Raw genomic sequence first — 8722 nt, forward strand, 5'->3', positions numbered from 1 at the left:
CATAATCTGCGGTGCTCTGTACATATCTACTTATTCCGTTTATTTATATTTATATTCCATTATATATTTAATATATAAATATAGGACAAAATACACGTTTTCACTGCTGGCTGGTGTTTTTGTGCGATTACATGAAAAAAATAAGGATTGCAACTCAGACAAAGGGGTGTGAAATGCAATGTACAGACCCATATTGAATAGCCCAAGGGGTTAGATGCATCAGATTTACGTCATTGCAATTGTTGCTGGGCATCTAGTGGTGTCCAGGCAAAACGGTACAAACTGAGTTTTTGACTATAAAATAAGGAACTTATTGTTATATGAAATATAATTCAAAATTTTAAAATATTCTCCACAGTACTGGGGAGAAGAAAAAACAAAAATCAAACTTATACATCATCATTACCTAATGCATATTATGGTCCATGACTTTGGGAGAAGTTGTTTGGTTACTGTAGAGCCGTTATTAATGTTTTATATGAACTGTATTATGTTTTATATTAGAAATAATAATAATATGCAGACTGAGCAAAGTAGATTTGTCAAGCTAGCAACAGGCAGTTGTCCAGAGGATATGTTCTGGACATTCTCCTCTCCACTTTGACTTCTGTTCATTATGATAAGAGGAACACCCAAAAAGCTCAATAGCCCACAGATACCAGTTTGTTTTGGGTTTCCTGATATTCTCTCAAGGCTGAAGATGCTACATTATAGTGATTGATTACCTCATTGTGCATTGTTAAAGAAATATGAGATTGGGCAGTTTGTATGCCACAACAGGAAAACACCTGCTTCCATGATGACCCCCACTGCTCAGGAAGACCACCACAAACATTCAGAAACATGATCTCAAGACAACACTTTGGGAAATCTGTCTGTGCCCCTGCATTGTATAAAAGGCTGTCCACTTCTGCTGTTCAATAAGTCTCTGCTGAGGTAGAGTGCTTCCATGTCGGGCCCCTTCCAGGCCTGGCATGTTAAATAAATAAATTTACCATCTATACATCCAGACTGGGTTCTTCAGTTACTTTCTTCCTGTTATTCTGATTGGTTTGATTTAAAGTCAAGACTTTTTAAACACAAAGATTCATCACCTTGAGTTTAACGGAGAGAATTATCCTATTGATTTAATTTTACAATTCTTAAAATGGGTAAATACTACCGACTTCTGTACTCAGGTACAAGCAAGACACGTCAATACTTGTGGCAAGTATGGTAATACAGTAGTGACTTCTAACAGTGAGTTCACCTCCATAATAAATACAAGGTTAACAGATGTACCAACTACTGTTGAAAAATGCTGAATTAATAGAAGATGCCCCACAAAAGTGTATGTGATGGGGTGGCCGGGAATGCAGGCTCAAAGACATAACCACAGGTAACAAAAACAACAGTTTTATTGAAGAAACACAATAAACTGACATGAAGGCCAAAACAAAAGTGAACAAAACAAACTACACACAGGATGGAAACGGTCTTCTCTGTGGTATAACAAAACAACACACACATCTAGCTTGGAATCCAAACTCTCTAACCCCTAAGTGTTTGTCACCTACAATATATGTTAAAATGTGTGTTGGAAAAATGACAATACAATTTGAATGTAGGGCAATCAGTCTCCCATAGAGGTAGTTATTAGTCAGTATTAATGAATGATATAAATCATTACATTTTAATGACTTGGGTATTTGTAAAACTCAAAATTTACACAGAAAGTCTGTCTATATATCATATGGATCGTCTTAATTGTACAGCAGCGATACAACAATGTTACATTAGTTTATTGCAGGCACATTATACATTTCCAAGAGATTACTTTTAAGAATATACATTTGAATATTGAAAAAATAAAGTCGCCCTGCACACAACCAAATTAAAACATCAGACACGAGTTTTCGAATATCATTAACTTAATTAAAGGCTTTTAAAATAAAATTATTTCTGCCCATTTCCTTGCAGACGATATTTTTTGTATTTAACTGTATTCACATTTGTTTGTAAATGTGGAGAAAGACAAACTAAATGTAGCAGTATACGCATGACTACCACATTGGAAATATGCACCGATGGCTTAGAAAATTATTTTTTTAAATGCATTGACACAACAGATATGGTTTGTAAAAATCGGTATTTCTTTCCATAAAAACTTACATATCTACACATTTGGAGGACATCACCCCATAGTAGTAAACTTAAGTAAACATTCTCACCAGTATGTAAAGAGCAGCCAGTCAGTTTACATTTTATATAGTTTATTTTTGTACTTTTATCAATTAAATACATTTCAAATTTCAAATGATTTGAAATATATAAAATCACAAAAACACACCAATATTGGTAGATAACTGTGTGAGAGAAAATTGCAAAGCCACTTTCATGTAGCTTATCAACTGAGACACGTTAAGCAATTTTACTCGTAGCCCTTTCATCAATGTTTGACCAGATTTTGATATTGCAGATGTCAGAAAAAAACACCATAGGTGTTATGAATGGTATTGGGAAGTTATATAAAATAAAAAGCTTTGGTATGAACTGCTGATATGTTTGAACATTAAATCAGATTTTGCGAGGTCCTGTGAGGTCCTGCGCACTTCATACTTCGTATTGGGCTTAACATGAATTTCATATTGATTGTGTTCAGTTAAACGCCTGTTCTTTTGTGTAGGTCTGGTAGGTGTGGGTCTTGTCATAAGTAAAGTTAGGATTCAATTGGTTAGTAGAGTAAACCATGTTAAGCTATTTCCATATTAACTGCATTTAACATTAAGCCGGAGAGTCTAAAATACTTAACGTAGAAAAAACTTAACATAGCTTAATGTGCTTTAAACATGACCATTACTTTTCTAACTTTGTACGTTTACATTTGGAAACTTCCTAATGTTACCAATAAAGTATGGAGACATTTAAGTAACATTAACAATACGATTATGACATTAAGCTCTGCATATAGGCTATGTGAATATCGCTTAATATGGAAAGGGCTTAATGTGGTTTACTATACTTAAAACGTAACCATTTATGCCCAAAATTTACTTATGACAAGACAGCCACCACCAAGACTGGTACACACAAGACTGGATGTTTAAAATAATTTGAATAGCGTAATTTTCATGTAAAGGCGAAATGCGTTTAATGTTCAATGCGCTAAATGTTGAAAGCGCTGTAAAAAAAATCTGTAAAAATCTGTGTAATGAACCGTATTTTTTCAATGTTAAAATCCGTATTTTAATATATGGTTAAAATACATTGAATAACCTGGTCATTTACTATTAAAAAAAACCTAAATATATGTAATTTTACGGATATTATCAATAATTGTTTTGAATGTACAGAACCATTTTGCAGAACACTACCATTCTCCCTGAAATGAAGGTGAAACCTTTAAAACATTTAATCTGACTGCAAAAATACTGTACTTTTGTAAAGTTATGGTAAGGATGTTTAATTTTTTTTTTTAATGGTTAAGTATGTGTTTTAACTTTGCTTTACCGTAAAGCAATGTTAAAATACATACTTAAACATTACTTTTTCTTTGCTTGTGAAGGGTAACTACTGACCAGTTGACCAGGGTCTGACCAGCCGATGTATTAGTTAAGATGGGTAAATAATAATAATCCCCGACAGAACCAATGAAGTGTTTTGCACATTTTTAAATGTATCCCATCAAACTGAAATATTTAATCATAAACTCTATAAGAACTATGCACTGTAAACATAGTGGGATTCAAAAATGTTTTTAATATTATATTATATATGTGATCAGGTCGCCAACGCCCCTCCTTTGTTAACAATAGGTCCGGAGCATACTTTCAGATGTAATATCAATGAGCCACAAGCGGGATAAATATGCCTCGATTACACTGGTTTAAGCGTCCGTGTCGTGCCATGCCGTGCCGGACAGGTCCGTCCTCAGACACGTCCCAGAGCTTTTTTTTTTGCAAGACCAGGCCGCTTTGAAGTCCTTCCCTCTGATGGGAGGAGCAGCGACTGTGGGTTTGGTTTGTGTTTCGTTTTAAAAACAGAGACAGAGAACAACACTACGAGCGATACAGCCTGACGTGGAGAGGACTTGTGTGTCTGTTTCATTATTTGTGTTTTACATGATTGTAAACAGCGTAATAAATACACGTTTCTGTTAAGAGATATTAGGAAGAGCTAAACGTGTAGACAACATTATATTCAGACAAGCACGTCCTCATAAGAATACGTTTCCATGTGCAACAATAAAATAAATAGCAAATATGTATTATCGTCATCATTTGTGCTAGTATATATGTATTTTAAATGGCATAGCGTGACTCCCTTAATGTATTACTTACTACAGATTTGTAACTGCAAACAATACTTTTTGCCGTATTATTTATAATTTATTTATCAGACGTCCTTAACCAGGGCAAGTTACAGCTGGAACAAAATACACACGTTTCACGACGAATCATCCAGCTACAATATAATTGAACTAAAGTGTGCGTGTCTCAGTCATGGCGTTTATGGACGCATTTATTAAACCAGTCCTTATGTTTTAGAGGAAACCCAGATCTGCTGCATTTATTTATTCATTAATTTAACTTGTAAATGGACACACGTTAACTGAATTGGTTTTAAGGAGCATTTTTTGTTTGCCAGCGTCATGTGCGGAGTCATACGAACTGACCTACAATTTTTCTTTACAATTTTGTGTGTATGTTGTCTGTACTGTTTTTGAGGAAATAGTCCCGAAGTATTTCAAGTAGCATAGTTGTGTGTTGAAATATAACATTGTAATTCTGAAATTTTAAAATGTGATTATTATAGGCCTTCTTTATTTTGAGTATATTGTTTTGGCACGTTTTTTGTCTATATTTCATAAAACAAAATCTAATAAATATCCGTCCGTGTGTACATTTTTATCTTATGTAGGCTATATATTAACAAGCAAACAAATATGCTGAAGCACATTTGTTTGCCACTTGTTGTGTTGTCTCGTGTGCTGTAGGGGTGTGTTAAGAAAGTTAAGTCTTTAGGAAAAAAGGGATTTCCAGCATTGCTTTTTTATGTGAATATGTAATACCATTTTGTTTTTCAGTAACAATAGATGCGTTTTTAACATTTTTGGTTTGCCTTGTTGCATACTACCAGGGAGACTAATTTTGATCACTAGAACAAGCCTAGCATACACAATTGAAAATGTTTACATGTAAATTATGTAAGGCATCCTTTCAGACCTTTAATGTAGATGTGAATCACATGCAACATTTTCTTGTGGTTTCTCAGTTTGCAGATGAGAGTTCTCAAAGTACAATGCATTCAAAAGTCATGTTCATAGACAACATAGAGTATTCTGCCAACGCAGTCATGATTTGAGTTCCTTTAGGTGCAGTAGTCCAATGCACAGACTCAAAAGAGCTTGTTTCACACCTTCGAACACACATAACCAGATGTCAAAAAGTGAACTGCCCTTTCAGAGGCTGTAACAAGTTTCAAAGTGAAGTCTTCTTTTAGTGCTCCTATTTCTAGAAATCACACAACCAATTCTAAAAGAATATTGGATACATTCTCAGAACCGGTTGATCTTCTGAATGTGGAAGACACAGGTGAGAGCATATTGGAAAGACAATTAGGTGTGTTGCCAGAAAATGTGCAAGAATTGTACTTAAAAAATCTGTCTATGTTCTATACGAAATTGCAAGCAAAATATCTGGTACCATCCTCCATAGTTCAGAGGATTGTAGAAGAGATGGAAGATCTAAATACAATGTCACAGATATATTTACAACAGAAATTGGAATTTGCACTGAAAAATGACAAGTCAGTGTCGGATATTGATGTTTCTAGGATTGTGAGCACAATTCCACAATTTGATTTATTTTCCTCCTCCAATGCATCATCACTAAAAAATGTGCATAGACGGAAACAGTTTTATAAAAAGTTGTTTCACTATGTGAAACCAGAGACGGTCTTTCTTGGTACAGATGAAAACAGAAATTTGCAGTACATCCCTGTAAAAGAAACTTTACTGTCATTGCTAAAAATACTTATGTGTAGCACGAATGTACATGGGAAAGAGCTTCGGAACAACTGTCAAGCGGGGTTCTTTATGACATCTGTGATGGTTCTTTATATAGGTCAAATGCTCTTTTTTAAAGAATCTGCGTCCACTATCAAGCTAATTTTGTTCCAAGATGCTTTTGAGGTGGTGAATCCGTTAGGGTTCTGTAAGGAAGAAACATGAAATGCTTGCTGTTTATTTGACAATGGGCAATTTAAAACCTCACCATCGGTCTAATACTGACCATATGCAGCTAGTAATGTTGTGCAATGAAAAAGATTTCAAAAGATTTGGGCAAAAAAAAGTTTTCAAAATTAGTTTGTGACCTTAAAGATTTGGAAGTTAATGGTCTGGAAATTTCTGCTGGATGTGAATTAAGGGGAACATTGTTTTGTGTTGTTGGTGACAACTTGGGATCTCACTGTATTCAATGGATTCAATGAAAACTTCAGCTGTAGTACATATTTTTGTAGGTACTGCCTTGTCAAGAGAGCTGATGGTTTTGAATTGGATCCCTGTGCTACTGGTCCTGTGCATACACCAGAGCTGTATAATGCAGCACTTGAAGTGATACAGAGTACTGATATTGCAGATGTAGAAGGAATCAAATTGAACTCTGTTTTCAATGCTTTGGAGTATTTTCATGTTTCTCAGCCTGGGTTGCCTCCATGTCTGGGCCATGATCTGTTTGAGGGTGTAGTTTCATATGATTTGGCTCTGTATCTGAAGTACTTTGTAAAGGACAAAAAATTGTTTTCTTACACTCAACTGAATAGACGTATGGCACAGTTCAAGTATGTTGGATCTGATGGAAATACAAAGCCTTGTGAAGTCAATATGAAAAGTGACAAGCTTGGTGGGCAAGCTTGAATCTACTGAGACTTTTGCCAATCCTAATTGGTGAAAAAATACTAAAGTATGATGATCCAGATTGGCAGCTCACTCTTCTGCTGAAAGTCTTACTGAAAATCATCAGCTCCTTCAAGCATATCTTTTTGTTGGCTCGCTCTTTTCTGTTTTGCAAATAAGAAACAGTTCTCCATTTCATGTGCATCTGTACAGTGAGGCTGTACGCAATGCAATTGCAGGTATTGAGTTTAATGAGTCAGACACAGTTATTTCAGAAGAGGTGCAATTTAAGGGTACAGTGTACAAGAAAGGCCTCTTTCTGATTATTGGTGAGAATGACACTACTTTACATTTTGGAGAAATTGAGTTAATGATGATCAAGGGTGACAAGGACCTGTACTTCCTTGTTAGCAAATATCATGCCAGTTTTCTACCACACTTAGGCTTGTTTCAGTTACAAATGACAACTAAATCTACACAATGCATACATGTTAATTTCCTTTTTGACTTTTTTCCGTTTCCAGCTTACACAACTTGTGGATCTAAAGTAATTTCTTTAAAACACACTCCAGTTTCAGTTTAAGCCCCCCAACAGCCTGGTTAAGTGATTAGCCATTGCTTAAATTGAATAGATTAAGTGATAGTAGATTAATAATTAGCTGTGAACAATTTACTTAATCTGGGTGTTTTCTTTCTTCTCTGAAAAGGCATGGAAAATGTCAGGGAAGACACTAATACATTGCTGAGTTGTATCCAGTCAGTGTTGCCAAACCTGAGAAATGAAGAATTAAATTTAGACCTTGGGTGTAGATACTGCTGAAGATTTGAAATTCATAGAAGAGGAGGATCTGCTCAGGATTCTTAAACCAGTTCAGGCAAGAAAACAGATATCCAGCTTTAATGTAACATGTAAGTATATCCCCTTTTGTCTCATGTTATTTGACAATTTTGTTTGGTGCTTTCTAAGTGGAAATTTATATTCACATTTTTACCACAATGAAGGGAAACAATAAGTACAGTATGCTTTTAAGATAACAAACGTGTTATCTACCCTTGCCCAAACCATTCCTTGTCTTGTTTTGCATTTTATGTTTTGTAATGTCTAAATTAACCTTTTAATCAGTTACTCGTCCCCCCCGATATCATTGTTTTTTGTTGTGGTTTTAGCCATGATAATTATTCTTTCGGTAATGTTTTAGTATATAAAAATGAAGTGTTCAAAGACCAATCTGTAAAATGCATTTTGGTTTATTTAAAGGTTTTGAAGTGACTACATGTGTAGTGTTAAGGGGGGGGGGGGGCATTTGATAGAGCATTTTAGCTCTGAGCTGAAGCATTGATCTAAAGAAGACCTCTCCCCCCAGAGTCATCAGATTTCCTTGGCTCATCGGCGTGTGAACTGTTCTACATCAAAGTGGCAGTCTTGGGAGGATGGCACCGAGAATGGGCCAAATGGCTTGGAATCCCTGCTGTGAGATGTCTGGGGAATAGGACCTAGAGGTAATAAAAAAGCTTTGAAGTGGATGAGAGCCGAAATCCCGACACAGAGCTACGAACCCAGGCCAACCGGCATTTCCAAAAGATGGCATTGATTGACATCAGTCATAAATCAAGCCTCCTCCAATAGAACACTGGGGGCTGAAACCGAAATCCAATCTCGCAAACTCAAGAACCAATCGTCTATTGATCTGACAGGTGTATAAAGGGTAGCGCACGGCATCTATCTCTCTCTCACCTGAACCAGTAACTCGCTGCCACAGCTCAACTTGTAGCTCTGTTGCCAGAACCGGAACCAGAAACCAACCAAGTCTTTGCCGGCAACAGAAGAGTTAACTGGGAGAAGGA

Source organism: Amia ocellicauda, chromosome 7 (genome assembly GCF_036373705.1).
Source record: "Amia ocellicauda isolate fAmiCal2 chromosome 7, fAmiCal2.hap1, whole genome shotgun sequence".
Lineage (NCBI taxonomy): Eukaryota > Metazoa > Chordata > Actinopteri > Amiiformes > Amiidae > Amia > Amia ocellicauda.